Here is a 22,367-nt window from a genome sequence, read left to right on the forward strand (position 1 = left end):
TGCATGACTACCCTACTACTTTTGTTAATTAAAAAATAACTGGAACAGAGGCTTTTAGAAAGTATTTAAAACAAACATTTTTCCTTTTTACACTAAAAATACATTAGTGGAGAAAGCAGACTATTTCTGCTGGGCTGTGTCTGTGAGGTATCAAAATCAGGTGTATATGTGTTACATTTGTAATAGATTTTAAATCAGTAGAGGAACTGTACCATGCCAGTTCTTGATGCATTTTCTCTTACCACAGCTAAAACAGTAATTTACAGCAGTTACACATCTTGGCCATGGCAGCATATGATCATTTTAATAAATTAAACTGCACAATTATCATTGCTAAACTGTATGCATGAAACTGACAGATTCCTAGAATGCGAAGGAGAAAGGCACGTGATCTAGTCATATGAATGAAGACAATGAAAATTATGCTGGGTTGATGAGTGAATGTAAAGCTGAGAAAAGGAGCAATATGAAATGACGCTGGGTTAGCATGAGGGGAAAATGGAGTCAGCTAATGTCAAATGATATTTACCGTACAAACGTGAGTCAACAAAAAACAAATGATACCAAATAATAACAGTGGAGCTCATCTGACTCTGAGACAAAGAACTATGTCAGTTTATAGTTCCCAAATAACTGACGAATGAAGATGAATGTTGACAAGCGTCAGTTGCTAAAACAACATAATCCTAATGGAGACGGATGAAGTCAGATGATTGCCAAGTTCCAAGGAGTTGGAAGGCACAATGCAAGGGAGTTGGTTTTATACATAAGTGGGAGAATTGCCATTAGGGAGAAAGAAATAGAGGCCAATCTGCTCATTTGCATGGGTGCAACTACCATTGAGGTCAGTGTGTAACGCACAATTGAGGGTAGAAATGAGCCCATAGTGTGTGCATGCACATGGAATGGGTGGCTGTGTGAGTATTTCATCCTGCATTCACAGTGATGAAGAAATCTTTTTCTCCCTCTTCTATTTCTGCTCCTTTCATTAACTCCTGAAGGAGAAGCTCACACATTTAATCCAGGCAGAATTGAAGAAATACCTAGAAATACTCTATAAGACACAAAGTGATACAAGGATCAGTTTCTTTCTTTTGAATTTTGGTGAACTTTTTGTTTAATGTTCTACGGTTGTCTTACTTTATTTTATTCATTTTATTCATTGCCAAATAGTAAGTTAACAGGAGAACTGGGAATGCAACTGAAATTTTCTGACTCCCAGTCCACTGCACTTACCACTAGGCTACACTCCATCTTCAGTATATGTATCTTGTGTAAATTATAGAATTGTGTGTTCAGATGGCCTGATCAAGGATTGAAGTGCTTATCAATTTCTTCATAAGCATTTTATTGTTGGCTTGGCTGCGACTCACCTTTTTTTTTTTTTTTTTTAACTTCCCTAATACTTGTTGGAAGACTATTGCAGCAAAACTTAACGTGTCCTGCAAATTCTTTGCATATGTAGAGGACAGCTTTCTGTTTCAGAAAGTTGAGGAAACAATTCATTTTGGATGAATTAGTTTCAAACATGAAGTTGGTCGGGAACTTGGGAGGAAGTGACCACGATCTGATAGAATTCAAGATCTTATGGAAAGGAGAACATGAGATCAGTAAAACAAGGACACTGGTCTTCAAAAAGGCGGATTTCAACTGACTCAGAGAAACAGTAGGCAAGGTCCCTTGGAAAGACCAATTAGGAAGAAAAGGAGTCAAGGGGGGCTGGCAGTTCTTAAAAGATGTAATACTAGTGGCTCAACATCAAGCTATTTCCATGCAGCTGAAAGATAAAAAGAGCCACAAGAGGCCAATGTGGCTACAGAAGGAGCTCTTTAGCTGCCTAAAACCAAAAAGGGATACATACAGGAAGGGGAAGGAGGGGCATGTCACCAAGGATGGATGCATGGGAATTGTGTGAGCATGTAGGGACAAAATCAGGAAAGCCAAGGCAAAGAATGAGTTACAGCTGGCAAGAACTGTTGGAGACAACAAGAAGGGGTTCTTCAAATATGTCAGACAAAAAAGAAAGATCAAGGATGGTGTGGGTCTGCTGCTCAGTGAAGAAGGTGAGCTCATAATGGAAGATGATAGGAAGGCAGAGCTGTTCAATGCCTACTTTTCTTCAGTATTCTTACAAAAATAACATGTGATCAGATGACTAGCGAAGTTACGAGAGACAATAATTGGGAAGGAAAGTAGATCGGGATAAGTAAAGAACACATCAGAGATCTTCTGACCAATTTGAATGAATTCAAATCAGTGGGGCCAGATGCTATTCACCTGAGTATACTGAAGGAATTCTCTGAAGAAATCTTGGCACCACTGGCAATAATATTTACAAACTCATGGATGTCAGGAGAGGTTCCAGAAGACTGGAGAAGGGCTAACGTAGTGCTCATCTTTAAAACGGGGAAAAAGGAGGAGCCAGGGAACTATAGACCAGACAGCCTGACTTTGATTCCTGGGAAGCTATTAGAACAAATTATAAAACATTCAGTTTGTGAATACCTGGAGGATGAAGGGATAATCACTAGCAGCCAGCATGAATTTACCACGAACAAATCATGCCAAACCAGCTTGATATCCTTCATTGACAGAGTAACTGATTTGGTGGATAGGAGGAATGTGGTGAACATAATATACCTGGACTTCAGCAAGGTTTTTGACGCAGTTCTAAAAGACATTCTGATAAGTAAACTGGAGAAATGTGGGCTCGACAGAACTACCATTGAGTAGATACATAATTGGTTAAACAACCACAAACAGAGTAACTATTAATGGAATTATGTTGGATTGGAGGGAATGTCTCAAGTGGGTTCCACAGGGATCTCTTCTGGGTCTGGTGTTTAACATCTTTATTAATGACCTGGATGTAGATATAGAGAGCACACTGATCAAGTTTGCAGATGACACAAAGGTGCGGTGGGGTTGCCAATACTTTGGAGGATAGAGCTAAAATTCAGAGGGATCTTGATAAATTGGAGAGCTGGGCTATAGATAACAAAATGAAACTCAACAAAGACAAATGTAAGGTGCTATACTTAGAGAAGAAAAAAATGCACAAACACAGAATGGGGGAAAACTGGCATGGCAACAGCACTGTTGAGAAGGATCTGGGAGTTGTGGTGGAGCACAACCTCAGCATGAGTCAGCAATGCAATGCTGTTGCAAAAAGAAAGCAAACGCAATTTTAGGTTGCATTAAAAGAGTCATAGCATGCAAGTCATGGGAGGTGATAGTACCGCTCTACTCAGCGCTGGTTAAGCCTCAGCTGGAGTACTGTGTCCAGTTTAGGTCACCAAAGTATGGAAAGGACGTAGAAAAACGGGAAAGGATCCAGAGGCAGGCGACAAAGATGACCAAAGGGCTGGAATGTAAGCCATCTGAGTAAAAGCTGAAGGAAGTAGGTATGTTTAGTCTGGAAAAGAGGAGATAAGGGGGGATATGATAGCAGTCTTCAGATACTTAAAAGGCTGCCATAAAGATGGAGAAAAGTTGTTCTCTTTTGCCACAGAGGGCAGGACAAGAGACAATGGGTTGAAACTCAGTATAGCATATTTAGATAGCATATTTAGAAACTTCCTGAAAAAGCACAAGATCAAATCCGCACAGACACACCCCTGGAACCCCGACCTGGGATATTCTATCTACTACCCAAGATCCATAAACCTGGAAATCCTGGGCGCCCCATCATCTCAGGCATTGGCACCCTGACAGCAGGATTGTCTGGCTATGTAGACTCCTTCCTCAGGCCCTACGCTACCAGCACTCCCAGCTACCTTCGAGACACCACTGACTTCCTGAGGAAACTACAATCCATCGGTGATCTTCCTGATAACACCATCCTGGCCACTATGGATGTAGAAGCCCTCTACACCAACATTCCACACAAAGATGGACTACAAGCCGTCAAGAACACTATCCCCGATAATGTCACGGCTAACCTGGTGGCTGAACTTTGTGACTTTGTCCTTACCCATAACTACTTCACATTTGGGGACAATGTATACCTTCAGATCAGCGGCACTGCTATGGGTACCCGCATGGCCCCACAGTATGCCAACATTTTTATGGCTGATTTAGAACAACGCTTCCTCAGCTCTCGTCCCCTAAAGCCCCTACTCTACTTGCGCTATATTGATGACATCTTCATCATCTGGACCCATGGAAAAGAAGCCCTTGAGGAATTCCACCATGATTTCAACAATTTCCATCCCACCACCAACCTCAGCCTGGTCCAGTCCACACAAGAGATCCACTTCCTAGACACTACAGTGCTAATAAACAATGGTCACATAAACACCACCCTATACCGGAAACCTACTGACCGCTATTCCTACCTGCATGCCTCCAGCTTTCACCCTGACCACACCACACGATCCATCGTCTACAGCCAAGCTCTGCGATACAACCGCATTTGCTCCAACCGCTCAGACAGAGACAAACACCTATAAGATCTCTGTCAAGCTTTCTTACAACTACAATACCCACCTGCAGAAGTAAAGAAACAGATTGATAGAGCCAGAAGAGTTCCCAGAAGTTACCTACTACAGGACAGGCCTAACAAAGAAAATAACAGAACGCCACTAGCCGTCACCTTCAGCCCCCAACTAAAACCCCTCCAACGCATTATTAAGGATCTACAACCTATCCTAAAGGATGACCCAACACTCTCACAAATCTTGGGAGACAGGCCAGTCCTTGCCTACAGACAGCCCCGCAACCTGAAGCAAATACTCACCAACAACCACATACCACACAACAGAACCACTAACCCAGGAACTTATCCTTGCAACAAAGCCCGTTGCCAACTGTGCCCACATATCTATTCAGGGGACACCATCACAGGGCCTAATAACATCAGCCACACTATCAGAGGCTCGTTCACCTGCACATCCACCAATGTGATATATGCCATCATGTGCCAGCAATGCCCCTCTGCCATGTACATTGGTCAAACTGGACAGTCTCTACGTAAAAGAATAAATGGACACAAATCAGATGTCAAGAATTATAACATTCATAAACCAGTCGGAGAACACTTCAATCTCTCTGGTCACGCGATCACAGACATGAAGGTCGCTATGTTAAAACAAAAAAACTTCAAATCCAGACTCCAGCGAGAAACTGCTGAATTGGAATTCATTTGCAAATTGGATACTATTAATTTAGGCTTAAATAGAGACTTGGAGTGGCTAAGTCATTATGCAAGGTAGCCTGTTTCCTCTTGTTTTTTTCTACCCCCCCCCCCAGATGTTCTGGTTTAACTTGGATTTTAACTTGAAGAGTGGTCAGTTTGGATGAGCTATTACCAGCAGGAGAGTGAGTTTGTGTGTGTATGGGGGTGGGGGGGATGTGAGAACCTGGATTTGTGCAGGAAATAGCCCAGCTTGATTGTCATGCACATTGTGTAAAGAGTTGTCACTTTGGATGGGCTATCACCAGCAGGAGAGTGAATTTGTGTGGGGGGGTAGAGGGTGAGAAAACCTGGATTTGTGCTGGAAATCACTTTAGATAAGCTATTACCAGCAGGACAGTGGGGTGGGAATAGGTATTGTTTCATATTCTCTGTGTATATATAAAGCCTGCTGCAGTTTCCACGATATGCATCTGAGGAAGTGAGCTGTAGCTCACGAAAGCTTATGCTCTAATAAATTGGTTAGTCTCTAAGGTGCCACAAGTCCTCCTTTTCTTTTTGCGAATACAGACTAACACGGCTGTTACTCTGAAACCTGTCATATTTAGATTAAATCTCAGGGAAAACTTTCTAACTGTCAGAACATCAGGACAATGGAACAGACTGCCTAGGAAGGTTCTGGAAACTTCTTCAGTGGAGGTATTCAAAAGGAGGCTGGATAGCCATTTGTCTTGGATGGTTTAGACACAACAAATCCTGCATCTTGGCAGAGGGTTACACTTGATGGCCCCTGTGGTCCCTTCTAACCCTATGGCTCTATGAGTCTGTCACACAGGTGCTGATTCAGAAAAGCACTTTTAAGCACATGCTTAAGTCCTGTTGTCTCTAATGGGACTTAAGCATGTGCTTTCCTGAATCGGGGCCATGATTTGGATACATGCCATACCATATGCATTGGGTTCAAAATAGATCCTGTAAAACAAATGACAAAAAAACCTGGGTTTTGTGTATAAATGAATATTTCTGCAGGAAATGTCCATTTTCAGTGAGGATTTTCATTGTACAAAGCAAAACCTGAAAATGTTGCAGTTTGGGATTTTCCCAACAAAAGCCTGAAAAAAGACAAATTTGAACAAAGTTGGGGAAAATAGGCTAAATTTTTCACAGAAACAAACAAACAAAAATAATCCTGACCTGATGTAGTTCAAACCTATTTATCTGACAAGTGGATACCACAGTTATACTATTCTTTTGTGGCAGAGCTGGTCAAAAAATTGTCCTCAGTGTTTTTGTTTTACCAAAAACAAGAAAAAAATGTCTATGAAAGTTGTCAGGATTTAGCCAAATTGTGTAAATACCTTCATATTTTTTTCCTGCATTGCTCCATTTTCTGGGATGAGTTTTTCAGGTTCTCTTCCCATTTTTCCATGCTACTGTGATAGACCCAGGCCAGCTGGGTACAGCAGAGTAGTCAAAGGCAGATATACCGGCCACTGGATAAGCAGTTTTCTGTTCCCTGACTGACCAGAGCACGGGCTGCTCCAGGCCAGGGTGGGCACATGACTCCAGTTAGCCTGCAAACAGTCAGTTGAAGCTATTAACCTAATGTGAACACCTGACCCTAATTAAGGCCCCTCTGATACTATAAGAGGGCTCACTCCGGTCAGGCTGAGGGGAGCCAGAGGAGAGGAAGTGTGGCTGAAGGGCTGGGTAATGAAGACAACCTCAAGTCACTGGTAAAGGGAGCCCTAAGGTAAGGGTGAAGAAGGCGTTCAGAGAGAGAAGCAGGAGAGCTGTGGGGAAGTGGCCCAGGGAAATGTAGCAACTCTGGCAGTGAAAGGTCAGCTGCTGCTATTAGGGTCCCTGGGCCGGAACCCAGAGAAGAGGGTGGGGCTGGGTTCCCCCCAACCTTCCACTACAGAAACACCTCCCAGGAGGGGAAGACAGGCCCCTGTCAGGATAGGAGGCTAAACTGTTTGGGAATAAGCCCATAGGGACAACAGAGACTGTGGGAGTTCTCTCACCAACCTCCTTGCTGGCTTATGATGAAAAGGACTCAGTAGACTGTAACCCTGGCCCTAGAGAGAGAAGGGCTACAGGGAGGGTTGCAGTGAGCCTCTGAGGCTAGCATAAACTGCTTGGAAGCGCGGGACCCATGGGGACAAGGTCAGAGCTCTGCCACACTATATACAACCACTGTTCCCTCTAAGCTATGCGTGTGTGCATGTGCACACAGATCCTAAACCCTGTGCACACGGCGAAACACCGCACGCACAACAATTTGCACAGAAGAAATTTTTTGTGCACACAGCCTGTCAAAAATTAGAGGGAACATTGTATACAACATCTCAAAGGTGCAGTCCTTCCTTGTACTTATCACTGAAAATAGGTACCACCGTTTCATTTCTTCCTTGGATGCTGTTTTGTATACAGCCAAAAATATGGTTTTACAGCTGAGATGTTAGGAAGGTTGTTGCTTAAAAGATTTGCACAGAAAACCTCCAAGGGCAGGCTCTACAGCTGTGCTGCAGGTAATGTAAGGGTGTGATCACTGTATTTCTGCATCAGCGCAGGTATTTATTATTACTGTAGTGCCCAAAGTGTGCTAGCATTTTATGGGTATAAATGGATAAAATCAGAAAGATCTTTACACTAAAAAGCTTACAGTCTAGATGAAGAAATGACACAGCAGTGAAACACCTAACAAAAGGTAGTGGTAGGTTGAAGGTGTAGGATACAGAGGTTGCAGATAGCAGGGAGTGTGAACATGCACCAGGTTACCTAAGAAAGCTGCTAGTGATACTAGTTTATTTTTTTTATGTCTTATGGAAGGACGGCAGTTGAGTATGAGAGGAGTTACTAATGAGAAGAGTTTAGATGGGGTATTGAATTACTTATTTCCCTGTGCTTATTAGGGTGAGTAGGTGTCCCGATTTTATAGGGACAGTCCTGATGTTTGGGTCTTTTTCTTATATAGGCTCCTATTACTTCCCGCCCCCATCCCGATTTTTCACACTTGCTCTCTGGTCACCCTAGCTTATTTCCTTGCTTTGGAGTTTATGTTTATGGGCTATGCAGTCTAGTAAACTTTAACTCAAAGTGAACAAAGGAATTTCTCCATTTTTTTCTGATAAATATTTATCAACATTGATAGTTATTCAAATGGACAGAAATCAGCACTGATGTGTATTGCTGCTCTGCATCCTCCTGCATTGCTCTGATGTATCTAAGGCCCGCCACCCTCCACAACCCACTTCCTTGGCTGGTCTCCTGCGGAGGTATATTCCTACCCGTGTTCTGCCATATAGCCCCATTCTTTTCCACTGCATAGCCCAAATCCTCCCCATTCTCTAACCAAACACAGCCCTGTTTTCCCCATCAACCACACAGCCGCACTTCACAACACGTTCCCTCATCACCACTCTTTACTTCCCTACCATATTAGGCTTGTAAACATTGGTATGTGTCAATATTGTAGCAACAATTATATCTGTCAGTGTTTAAGTATCATTACTGACACATATCTACATTGCTGAATCTAAATGTTGATAACAGCTGAATGTGATAGGTGAGTAGGAGGAATGATGAGAACTTGGGATGTGGGTGTAGGATCATGTTGAGGAACAGAATTCTAGGGACAGGAAACCTGTGGCAGGAAGTGGAGACTCTTGGTGGGCACCTGCAGAAAGCAGAATTCTTGGGACATATGGGGTCATGGGAATATGTGAGTTGTATGGGGACATGGTGGGTAAGTAGGTCTGTAGCAAGGAATACAGGGAAACTTGGTCTGTGCATAAGGGAGATAGACTTGAGCTGGGGTGGGAGAGCCTAGAGCCTGCAGTGGGAGAACCAATGGTATGAAAATATGAGCTATGCTTTGTAGAGGGGGAGCTGTCCTAAGATAAACCACCTAGGAAAGTAACAGAAGTAGCTGAACAGTTTTGGTGGCTCATCTTGCTGTAATGCACTCAGCTGATGCTGAATATGGGCAGTAAGTATGTGTTTAATTCTAGAATTTCAAAAGTGGCGTGTGACCAAAATAGCATGCGAGAGAGAGAGAGTGATTGGTTAGGACTGCCATTGTTTAACCAGAAGAACTCAAAAGATGTGCAGAGTATGGGCAAACTTTTAAAAGAGCGTCCTCTACAGTGATTAGTTTTCATTATGAAATTTCCTTATGAAAAGTTATTGTGCCATACATGGAGACTGAATTCAATCATTAAATTATAAAACACAAAGATTTTACTTTTGTAAAAATCTCTGTCCAGCCTTATCTATGGAATCTCTAGCAATGCCGCCATCATTTCAGAAAGGCTTAGTTTAGTTAGTAGTTAACATGCACTGGTGAAGCTAACAGAAGTACCACTATACAGGTACATTGTACAGCTTATTCAGTTTATTCTAACAGTGAAGTACAACTGAAACAGACAGGTTTAGGACAGGATTTTCAAAGAAACCCTGGGCAAATGAATGCTTAGCTAGGATGAACTTCAGTGGGCTTTAGCTGCAACTCCCCTAAGTGCCTTTGAAAATTCCAGCCTTCTCTCTGAAATGGAACTTCCCTATAAAGAGGACGGATGGTCTAGTGGATAGGGCACTACCCTAGCATTTGGGAGATCTGACTTCAGTCTTTTGTTCTGCCACAGACTTCCTTGGTGAATTTGGGCAAGTTGCCTGGGGCCAGATATACAGGCACCTAAATACCTTTAAAAATCTGGCCTGTAGCCTCTCTGTGCCTCAGTTCCCCATCTGTAAAATGGGCATAGCAGCACGTCCCTACCTCACAAGGATGTTGTGAGAATAAATACATTAAAGATTGTGAGGCGCTCATATACTACATTGATGGGCCCAGGTAAGTACCTTTGACAGATTCATATACATGTTAAAGGCATGTTGAATATGTTAATGTGAAACATTAAATTTACTTGGCTGTCACACTGCAAACCTTACACTTAGATATGAGAACCTTATGGTTATGCTGTGCATTTAATGTTTCCAGAAAGCCTAAGGAGTATTTTAAGTTTAGGGTATATCTCCCATGCCACAGTATATTGCGCAAAAAGTAAAAATATAGAATTTGTGAGCAAAGCAAGTGGGGGTAACTTAGTCAAACTTTGAAAATGAGGCTTTCTATATTGATTAAGTCAAAATGAAGAACGAAGGGAACAGATTTATTTGAATATGACACCGATTGCATAGGGCACGGTATTTGATTTGAAATGTCTTCAGTGGAAGAACTGAAGCGGAGGCATTGGATTTGCTTATCAATGGCTATTATTTTTCAAATCACCCTCTGATCAAAGGAGCATAGCCAGTTCTTTTAGGACAATTCTGTTCTTTCCTTTTTTGTGCTAGACTTCACTGATCCATTTTTAGCTCTTATATAATGTAACTGGCAACGTTAATGAGCACTTCTTTTCAGCTAAAACAGTTTCATAAAGCAAGTCAGAGCTACAGTCAAATCCTGGATTTGTATTCTTATTTGCAATAGAATTTAGTGCCCAAGGAGGAACAAAAAAAAATGCAATCTGAGATTGTAATAAGAGAAGAACAGATTTTATAGCATCAGTGTCCTCTGGGCATGCTCAGCTCAATTCTGTCTGAAGGACAGACCAAGAATTCTAAAATTCAAAAACTGAAGCTGTTGGTTAATTTGAGACCCACAGTACAGTAGCATAGGCAACATTTTAAAAAGGGAAACATGTTAACACAGCCAGAGTCCTTTTATCGCTATTTTAAATAAGCTGATCTGTATAAAGACCATTGTAATCTCTCATACTGTTGTGGTTTAAGCAGTATCCTTATTTTAATAATGCTTTATGTGCAATTAGACCTTTGCTGTAAACACACCAGGCCTAACTGTCCACTCTGTTACAATAGTTGGTACGTGGAGTCACACCAGTGAAATACTGGTGTAATGCAGTGGAAAATCAGACACCAAGGGATCAGCTGGTGGAACCCAAGCTGCAGCCCCTTGTGGTGCAAAATGCATCCAGTGCAGGAGTGGAAACTGCTGGAAGGATTTGATGTGGCCAACATCCCTTTCCAAGTGAGAGGGGCAACCAGGGGATCTGTCAAGTCACTGTCAGAGCATATGTCTAAAATCCTCTACCAGCTATAGATGCAGAGCCAAATGCAGACGGTTGATTGTTTAGTTGTTGTTTGTTTGTGGACATGGGCATACAGTAATCTTGCAAAAGCCTGGGCATATTTTATGGCTTGCTTGGGAATGGCCACACTACTCCTACACAGCCATCCACAAAGATTACTCATGCCAGGAGCATTATTAATCTCAATGGAGGAAAGTGCACAGGAAATGTGGGCAGGGGGAGAGTTGTGCACTAAATTCATGGACTAAGCACAGTCCAGCTGCAGCCCAGAATGCCCCCCTCTGCAGCTCCAACTGTTGAGGATCTATGAAAGCATTAATTCTACAGGTACCTGGGGAGGACTCCACGGCATGTCCTTTCGTTTCCCCTCCCATGCACATATGTATGTGCAGCCCAAGGCTTGAATCTGGCACCCAATATTTTCTAAACAATCACTGTCAATGAAATGTTTTTAATGTTCAACTATATAATATCCTTTTGAAAATTTCCATTCTGTAGTGCAACACCTGTGAGGGTAATGGGGACTGGTGCCAGTCCCTAATAACACTTTGTAAAATACAAAGCATTGCAGCTTTCCTAGCTATGAGGAGAATTACTTTGCTAATTCCTTGAGATACATTCTTCCATAATCTCAAGTATGAATCTGACTTTGTGTTCTATTAGACAACCTACTAAATATCATTAAGGACAATTTATCTAAATTGCCCTTGAGTTAATGCTAGGCCTTAGGCCCTGATTTATAGTAACTGAGTCTAGGGACCCTCTATAAAAATGAAAAATAGCAGCTATTAAATTTATAAAAGGGAAACAACTTGGAAAAGGAGAAAGTATGCCAAGCTAGCCTCTCCAGAAATGGCAAAAGGGAGTCTGATTTACGGGACCATATGGTTTAGACATAGTTTGCATAATGTCCTCCAATTAAAAATAAAACCCATTGTATAAAAAACATCTGTTCTCAGATTTCAACATTTGGGGCAAAAAAAAAAAACAAAAACAACCCATCAGGGAATAATTTAAATCCTTCATTGTGTTTTTGTTTTCTGAATTCAGCTTTTACCTGTTTTGAGAAGTTAGCATGCCCCACGTCAAACTACACTACACTCTCATGGAGTATTCTTTGACGCATTGTGAGATGCTAGCATTCCTGCACAGGGATTATTTGGTTGCTTGATGTGATGCTACTGTAACCCACACACCTCCTGGGTGTGGTGTTCTGTCCCCTCTAGTGGCCCCAAGACCACTTGGAGATTAATGAGTCTGCTACAGCCTTAGCTAAGAGAAATGCGGCTTTTAGCTCATGCAGAAGAGGCTCATGCATTGAGATCCCAGGTTTGATCCCGCCCGACAACGACCAGGGTCTGTCGGCATTACAAGTGGGGACTCATCTGGGATTTCAACTGGGAAGTCCTGAAACACAGGATGTGCTTCCTCAGGTAGGGGAAATATGTAACCCACACACCTCCTGGGTGTGGTGCTCTGTCCCCTCTCTGAGACCACTTAGAGATTAATGAGTCTGCTACAGCCCTAGCAAAGAGCCACATGGCTTTTAGCTCATGCATTTAGCTCCAGAGATCCCAGGTATGATCCCATCCATTGATGACGGGGGTCTGTAGGTGTGATACTACCGGTATGATTGCAGACTGTTATGTTTACATTTACAAGACACTATCATTTTTTTGCATTAAACAAGTCAGGTATCCAGCCTTTGTTTCAACCGGATCAATTCATTTTATGAGTTCTCTGGAAGCTGGAATATCTGACCCTATTCAGGTGAACGTGGGCAGAGATTTTTGCAATGAAGCAACAATGTAGAGATAGCAACATAATTATCTAGACAAACTACGAGATTGTATTAAAGTAAACTTAATCCTGGTGATATTAATCTCTTCTGGCTTCATCTCTGTTTGAAGTAAAACCATATTTAATGTGTATACCACCAAATTTCAACTCCATAAATTGAGATGACCTCAGCTCTAACAAAATATTCCTTGGCCCACCAAATCCTGTTTACCCCTTGAGCATCGCTTGCCACCTCCTATGGAGAAACTTAATCTGAGATCTGACCTGTGCTATAGACATCAGGAAACAACTTCCAGTTCAATATCATTTAAAAGCAGAGGTGGTTAGTGTACTGTAGTTGAATCTCTAACATTTTGCTGAATGTCAAACACCTTGCACCCAGTATTGCTATGGCCAGTGCTTTCTGAAAGGAGCAGGGCACTGGAAGATGGTTCCCCTCTTTTCCAAATAGTCTGACAAGGGCAGGATTCCATGGTCAGGGGAAGGAAGAGGTGCACTTTGAAAAGGAATTCATGCTGCACATTTCATTATACACATAAGTGTATAAGCAGACACCGTACCCAGCAGACCACAGGCCTCCATTGTGGTCTGAGTTGTCTGGGATAGGAGCCAGTGTTGATCCTAGCACTATCTTGCAAGCTGTGGAGGATCCTGCCCTGCTGCATGCTTCAGGGAAGAGGCTGCCCACACAGCGCAGCAGAATGCAGGGCTCTCCTGTGTCTGTTTAACAATGAAGAAGTAGGTTATAAGAAAGGGAACGTGTCTGTTAGTTGTGTAGGAGACTAGCAGGCAGGGCCTTGGGCATTACATAACTTTGCCTTTGTCTTATTGGTTGACATTAGAGAACATCTCTTAACCTCTGTGTACCTCGATAAAATGGAACTCATAATCTCACTGATCTCACAGAAGTGTTGTGAAGCTTGGTGTATTAAAATTCAGAAAGTGCTTTAAGAGCTGAGAGCCTCAGATAACAGCCACTTATATAAGCACAAAGTATTATGTCTAGGGAGAGCCTTGTCAACCAATGAGTGTGGCATTCATTAATGTTTGTCTAAATAAAGACAGTTTCTTATCAAAACTTCTGAGAGAGTAGAACTCTCTCCAGCATATTATTGTATCGCTGATATCAGGTAGACATCTTTATGTTCTCCATCCAAGGCCCATTTGAGACTCACCTTTTCAGTTCCCTGGTTAGTTAACACTTACCACATTGTTGAGCTTTGCCTGTGGTGTTTGTACAGTGCCTTGAGCTGTTTACCAGTAAGCTTTTGGTCATAGTATACAATTAGATTTCACAGAGTTGCTGAACAATTTGTTGGGAGATGACATATGATGAATAATACTTCTGCTGAGGGAATTCTTGGCCATTTAGGTCCAGATACTCTGTTTTTCCCAATCTCTGGGGGAATTTAGAACAAACTGGGGGCTACCGGCTGTAACAGCTGAGTAGCTAAATGTGCTCCTTCCTAACCTCCTACACGCAGGCTGCTATGTTAGCTCTGTGCCCACTAAGGAGGTATAACTGGTTTCTGCTCGTTTTGTACTATTTCAGAGAGCCAAGTGTGAGCTTTGGAGCCATTGAGCACCCTCTGAGAGGTTCTGAGTGCCATAAAGGGTACGCACAATTTTCCAGGATCAAGCCCATACTGACGTTCTGACTGGATTCTAAAGCAAGTTGTTGAACAAACATAATACACATCTTGACATCTGGTCACCCTTGACCTTGAAAACATTCCAGACAACATTGCATGTGCTCTTTTGGGTAGAGTGAAGCCGTATTTTCCTGAAAAATGCCTCTGAAATTCTTCAGAGAGTGCCATTCAAGCTGTACTGCAGATGTGTGAGCATGTGCATCAATCCAAAACTCAGCACAGCCAGGATGTGGTTGTGCAGTCTGGCAATGAGATGTTTAACATGAAAGGTATATGTTATTTGAGCTCATAAAAACAGATTTCCTTTCTATTAATATATTTATACATTTCCACTTGCTATCACTGCCTTTTTCTCTTGCCATAGAATCACATGATATGTCTTGATTCCATAGGTTGCTGCATCTCGTAATGTCACTTGGCATTATCGCCTGACTCACAGTAGCATAAGCTGTGAATTTGGGCTGCAGAGCCATCACAGTGATCTCAACCAGATGTGCAACTAATGGGTTACATAGAAATAGATCGTCCCAGGGAACTGGGGTCCATTGACTGATTGTGTTAATTTTATCAAAGAGAAGAGAAAAGTCAGAGGAAAATGTCATGCCTATCTTAATGAAAATTAAAGCTGAATGTAACAGGTCCAAATCCTGAAGCCAATGAAATTTTGCCTGAAAAAGGACTTCAGCAATGAGTTAAAGACTCCCCAGATAAAGGGTCTAATTCTAATCTAAATCTGGAGTAAATCCATTCACTTCATGACTCCCGATTTAGCCCCTTTGTGCCTGAAATCACACTCTGGCCCACACTAAAACCTATTCACAGAGATGCAGCAAAATGTTAACCAGAATCTCCAGTGCTCTCAGCCAGGCATTTCAAAGCTGCACAGGCTTTAGATGGAGGAAACTGGGTACCTCAATGCCTGTAGTCTTTGGCAGAGCCAGTCACACCGGGATAAACCTAAAGCCCTTCTCTGATGCCTAATCACCATCTAAGATTTATGCTGTTTGATCTTTTTTAACCTCGCTTTTTCCAAATCTCCTATGGAAATTACACACATTTATACAGAGAACATTCCTTACCTCCTTTCCCTTCCCCCAGGCTGTACATTGAAAATTGTCAGGTGAAATCCAGCAGTGGAAAGCCTAATTTTGTAGTCCCCTTCTGGGCTGTGGTGACAGCTCTGAGATTTTTCAGTACAGACCAAATCAACCTTTAAGAATCTAATTCATTTTTCTGTTTATCTCCTGATATAAATGCAAACCCCATTCTTTTTCTCTCTGCCTCTTTCACCCTCTTAGAATAGTCTGTTTAGGGTAACTAAATGGTTCTATCCAAAACTGGCTGTCATCCAAAACCAGATGGGCAGAAATCCTAATAGCAACAGAAAGCTAGCAATTTATATGAGTGCACAATACAGAAATACTTTGTTTAAACCAGCACAGGGCTGTATCTTATTGAATATATGTAAACAGCAAGCTACTGTGAGTTTTTGTAATAATGTTTACATATTTTAGAACAGTTAAATAGCCTGAGCTGTTCTCAGTGACTCTAACAAATTCATCTTCCACCATTTGCTGTTTGTGTGAAAATCAGATATGTTTATTTAAGATTTGTACTGAAGGGGTAAATAGCTCTTCATTTAATTGAAATGTATTCTGCATGCTACCTCGATTCTGAGGTGCTATGTATTGTTTTTTACTTCTGGACATCTCTGTTTTTGCAATATTAAAACTGAAATCCAAACAGATATGTATAAGTAGGGGCATAGCGAGCAGATCGAGGGACGTGATCGTTCCCCTCTATTCGACATTGGTGAGGCCTCATCTGGAGTACTGTGTCCAGTTTTGGGCCCCACACTTCAAGAAGGATGTGGATAAATTGGAGAGAGTCCAGCGAAGGGCAACAAAAATGATTAGGGGACTGGAACACATGAGTTATGAGGAGAGGCTGAGGGAGCTGGGATTGTTTAGCCTGCAGAAGAGAAGAATGAGGGGGGATTTGATAGCTGCTTTCAACTACCTGAAAGGGGGTTCCAAAGAGGATGGCTCTAGACTGTTCTCAATGGTAGCAGATGACAGAACGAGGAGTAATGGTCTCAAGTTGCAGTGGGGGAGGTTTAGATTGGATATTAGGAAAAACTTTTTCACTAAGAGGGTGGTGAAACACTGGAATGCGTTACCTAGGGAGGTGGTAGAATCTCCTTCCTTAGAGGTTTTTAAGGTCAGGCTTGACAAAGCCCTGGCTGGGATGATTTAACTGGGAATTGGCCCTGCTTTGAGCAGGGGGTTGGACTAGATGACCTTCTGGGGTCCCTTCCAACCCTGATATTCTATGATTCTATGAAAGAGAAATAAGTTAAGTGTGAAAAAGATGTAACACAAGCACAGGAGTTCTGTTAACAATGAAGTCCATGCAAATATACATAGAGCATTAATTAGAGATGGGCCAGAAGTAGAACCTTTTATCCAGACCCTCCCCCAAACAGATTAATATTGCAAAAGAAAAAGCCTTGGACGTTGCCTGCCAATGAACCTTCTAATATTGGCTAGCTATATACAGGGCAATAGCCTAAATGGACAACAGCTTAAATGGACAATTGGCATCGCAGTTCAGTTTTAGACCTTGGCAAAAGCATGTCAGGCAAGCAACCTCAGTTGACAGTGTTTGGAGTCCAGTGTGAAATTCACAAGGAATTATTTGAAAAGTAGTGAGTGTTAGGCACAGTGCATAGAATCTCCTCCCAGCTCCCTACCTTCCATCCACTATTCAGTTTAGAGATGGACCTCCGTTGCAAAACTTGGATGAAGATTTGAACATTCCCAAAACACAGGGAATTCAGACATAGGTCTTGGAATCAGTCCCGCCTGTAATTTGGTTATTTACCTCTTCACACTGGCAGTGAGATTGTCTGACCTGTAATTAACCCCATAACCCTCAGATACAGGAAGTGCTCTGGGTGTTTAGTCCATGTCCACAGGTAGTTGAACAGAGTACATTGTTCTTCAGAGTGTTACAGGTTTGTCAGGATAGTATTTATTTGTTTACCTAGCAACCATCAACAGATTATTATAAGCGACTTCCCAGTTCTCAAACTGAGCTTGGTTTGATCTTTCAGAAGCACGGTGTGTAAGACCCACTGCAGCATGTGGGATGAACAATTGAGGCTTTGGAGGATTTCCCCTAAACTTGTAAAAAGGTGGCATTCCTGCCCTGTGATGAACAAAACTACACTCTCATAGAGTATTGTTAGGCACCCCGGGTGAGGTTTGGTATATTAATAAAAGATAATACAAATTCTAGGTAAACCTTCACTTAGTGCTTAGCTCCCCACAGTTTATTTTACCGGAGACTAACTTGTCCCCATTTTAGAAGTACTTAGGGTTCCTTCCCTGGGGACACATCTGGCCCAAACCCCAGCTCTCTCTGCCAGAGGACTATTCCCATCTCTCTTTAATATTTGAGTGATAAAGTCATAAGGCACTAGCAAATGTACTGTAGTGAATAGTTCTGCACTGGCAGGGGGATGGACTGGATGTGACCTGGGCAGTCTTTACAATATTAATATTTATGATAAGTAGACTTTGGGGCTCAGTCTGTGATCCCCTTCACTTTCTCTCATGGCCACTCTGCTGCTTGAGCCCAAACAGATGTGCTGATGCCCATGTTCATATATCAGACTATGATTCAGAAAAGACCGTAATACATTAATTCCACATTAAACATTACCATACGGCTCACAAAGTTTTTCTGGCTCCTGTGCTTGGAGCAGCTTGAATTGCCTGATGGCAGGATGTCTTCATGACTGGGATCATTTTTAAGGCTTGTGTTTCATCATCCCAAGGCTGGTGGGCAATTGACAGGGTCCTCCCACATGAAAGCTCCAGTGGGAGCCTGACGTTGTTGTGTAGTTGGGTCAGCAGAGTCAACATAAAGTAAACGGCTCACATCAGTGCTCATAATTTTGTGAGCTTTTCCCCCATGTGTGCATCCTATAGTAGCAATGAATGACTCAGTCACTGCAGATTGTGCTGGCATAGGATGGGGTTCTCTTCTAGCTCCAGCATTCCTCTGAAATTTATTTCCATTGCATAACTGGGATGTGTGGAAGGTCTAGATAGGTGTTCTGTCTGATGCACCTGGTATACTAGGCATAGGGAAAGTGTGTAAAATAACTATAACAGGGATAATCCTGAACTGGCTTGGATAGTTAGTAAAAGGCAGAATAGAGATGACCATGCATCCAAACTGATAGTTCAGACCAGGACCTGAACCCTGCAGTTGTGCCCATCTCTAATTAGTTGCCATGTGTAGCTAGCAACGTGTTCAATGTCTATGGGTCATATTGTGGTTTTTAAGCTGTAGCCTAGGCTTCATGGGATGTGGAGGGACTCAGCCAGAAGTTCTGCAGTGGCTGCTCTGTCAACTTTTCACTCAGGTGTGGTGGATACATTTCTCTGTGCTTGCTCAGCTCTGCCATCTCTCTGCCACTCCCCTTTGGATGGCTAGCTCCACTGGGGCACTAACAGGGAGCAGTGGCTGACCTACGGAATGTGCCTGGCTCTCTGCAGCCCACATAGCAAATGGCACATATTCTTTCTATGTTTCTGCTCACTGCCTCATTGAATGGAGTTGGTCACTCCAAGGGACTATTTCTGAGAGCTAATCAGATGGAACTATGTGACTCCTTACAGACACATCTCAGCCTGTAACAGTGTACTGAACTCATCAGTTATATTCCGTGGCTCAGGCACAAAAAAAGCACAGAAGATGTCTTCATAGCCACTGGCTATTGCTACACAGGAGACCAAGGCACAACTAGTCCAGGGTAGGGGTTTTTGAGTCCAGAATTCCTGGTTGTACAGGTTTCACCTGGGTCAGAATTGCCAGAGTCCCACACTAGCTGCTTTCAGGTCATGATGGCTGAACTGTTTTTGGGCCCCTTTGTTAAGTGCTAATAGTTTATTATCTGTATTTGCTATTCTCTTTTCTTACTGATTCTAATATTAATTGGGTATGCCTATGCCTGGGGGTTTCTCTGTGCCTGGGGAGTACTGGGTTTGTCTTTGTGTCTGATCTTATTGTTCTGCTTTATTGTCTATTCAAGGTTGGATCTTTATTTTTATATTCATGTTTTGTACTGTTCCTATTGCACAATGCTTAGATGCTAACTAACACTCGGCTATTGATTTATTAAATGAATAAAGTGTAACGGGGGGTTATTTCTAAAATAATGAGGGAACACCTCATGGAGAACCGTATTAAACTATTTTCATATGAAATACAGGCTCTGAGGCATTATGTATTTTCTTTTTCTCTCTTTCATATCAAATGTAATTGTGGTATGCATGTATTTTATTTTGCATAACTGATTGTAGATATAACATCATTTTATGGCTGAAATAATTATTCTCTTTTTTAAAAATGTATTAAACAAGTAATAGACTAAGGGAGCACTTCATAGGTGAAAGGATGTCTACCATCAACGGGCTGATCCATCTGCATTTCACTTATATGCTTTACAGATATTTTTCCAAAACTTGCCATTACTGCCAGGTAGTCAAAGCTCAGATACATACCAGGTGAAACTACTTGCTAACTCCTTTTGTGGATGTAACTGAGAGGATCCTGAAATGATCTGCTGTCACAACTAGAGTAAGATAACCAGAGATCATTTTCCCTCTCCACAACTCTAGCTGAACCTCAGATGTTCGTTCTCAGGCCTTGTCATCCCTCAGACACATAGCAACACCTGAAGCGGATGTGAGGGAACAGTCTAGATAGATATGCCCCTATCCCTTTGATGAAACTGAACTCTCCTATTACTTCTCTGCGAGTACAGTTTCAGACCCTTTCTGCCCTTAGTTATACCAGAATAAATCCAGCTTTATTAGCTTTATTAACTACAGTGGAATTGTTCCAAATCCCAGTATAACTTGGCAGAATTTGGCCCATTGCCTTGAGTGACTATTTTTAACAAGTAAGAGGAAAACAATAAGGCTGTAGAAGTCACTAGTTAATGACAATATCTGAGGTTCACCAAGTGAAGGTACTTCCTATGTGGAGGTGTTTAGAAGTGCTGTCCTGGTTGAAGGACCCTTTATCACAGACCACTAGGAATTTAACAAGATATTGACCAAGCCACATCATAATTCCATTTTTAGGGTAGCCATTCCTGTGTCTTTTGCACGAGGTGCAGTGTCACAAATAATTGATATGGACATGTCAGATATTCAGTGCAGGGCTTCATAGATTGATGTTCACTGTAACATGCTTTACTGTGTTCTGACTTTCTGAAGCAGTGGCTTCCCAAGGCGACTCACTCTTTTCCTAGGCGATATTAGGGTTATTTCTCCTCTTCGGTTTAAACAGTGAAAATGGACATACTTTCCAAAAATCAAATTGGCCACCTGAAGAAAGCCTTTACCTAGTTTGTAACACCTGCCACCCTCATTACTGGAAATGATCAGTCTCTGGCTGTCATTTAAGGAGTATCCAGGGGAACATGCAGCCATTTATTTTCTTGGCTTTAAGCCCAGCTCATTTGAGACAGTGGTTTGTTAATATGCTGTTCAGTACATCCCACCCAGCCTCCCCCATATTTAGATAAAACGGCCATTCAGTCCCTTATTAGCTTGGTGTATGATGGCAAACATAGACATCTGGTGGCACTTTAGTGCAATGCACATAGCTTTTAAAACTGGTTTGTGTTTGTGTGTGTGTGAGAGAGAAAAACTGATCTTTATTTTCCAGAAATATACAAACTTATTCTCTCAGTTCTCAATCTTCTTCTACTCTGATGTACAGGACATTGTTACATCTTATCAAAACTTCACCAAGGTGTCCTGACAATGCACCATCTATGTATTCTTCTGTATGTTCAAGCTGCATGTTCATGTAGCTGTCGACAGACACCAGGTAGCCCTTGTACTCCATCCCCCACTTCAGCTTCACCATTACTGGCTTCCCCATCAGCCCATTCAGGAAGGGCTTGGAGTTCAGGGGCAAGCTCATGGTAACGTGACCTGGCACAAGGCAGCAGTAAAAACAAAAATTACTTGCAGGGCCACACGTGCGCCTGTGGAAGGCAAATAGAAATGCCCCAGGCTGCTCCTTCGGGTGTTTATTTTTCCCTTAAAAAGGAGGAGAGGTCTGATTTTCTTCCAAGAGAAGCAGTGGAGGCCTCATAACTTCAAAATAGAGAACATACTGTATGGAACAACCCTCTTTTGGTGAAATGAGGGCAGGTTTCTTTTCTTGTATATTCTGTATTCATTCCCTCATTGAAACCCCTACTGATCTCATGTGGAGAGGGTGCAGAACATGAATGTAACCCAGTCTGTGGACAGGAGAGTTGGAGCTTACTCTGAGATTGATCAGAATGCTGGGGAATCCTGAACCCCAATCATTACTCTCCTACAAAAAGACGCAAGAAAAACAAGTGTTGGAAAGAATCTCCCAAAGCTGGAAAACGTCAGCAAATGTAGGGGTTAACAGATGGGTGGTTTTGAATTTATTACTTAAGGCTGGCAATAGAAATAAAGGAAATCAGAGGCACGGCTAGTTGAACTTTGACAAAGGAAATGACTAACACAGCTGCTAAGGAATTGCAACAGAAATCCTATCAGCCAAAGATCTAGGATTGCCAATACAAATACAGTATACCAGCCAATT

The 22,367-nt window shown here is 42.2% G+C and overlaps 1 protein-coding gene and 1 pseudogene across 11 annotated transcripts in view; one reads left to right on the plus strand and one right to left on the minus strand.

The window, feature by feature from the left end:
- Positions 1–22,367, plus strand: part of KALRN (kalirin RhoGEF kinase) — a 780,132-nt gene that overhangs the window by 602,358 nt on the left and 155,407 nt on the right. The gene's annotated exons all lie outside the window — the stretch shown is intronic.
- LOC140895454 (small nuclear ribonucleoprotein F pseudogene) lies at positions 21,474–21,707 on the minus strand (annotated as a pseudogene).

Source organism: Lepidochelys kempii, chromosome 11, assembly GCF_965140265.1.
Source record: "Lepidochelys kempii isolate rLepKem1 chromosome 11, rLepKem1.hap2, whole genome shotgun sequence".
Lineage (NCBI taxonomy): Eukaryota > Metazoa > Chordata > Testudines > Cheloniidae > Lepidochelys > Lepidochelys kempii.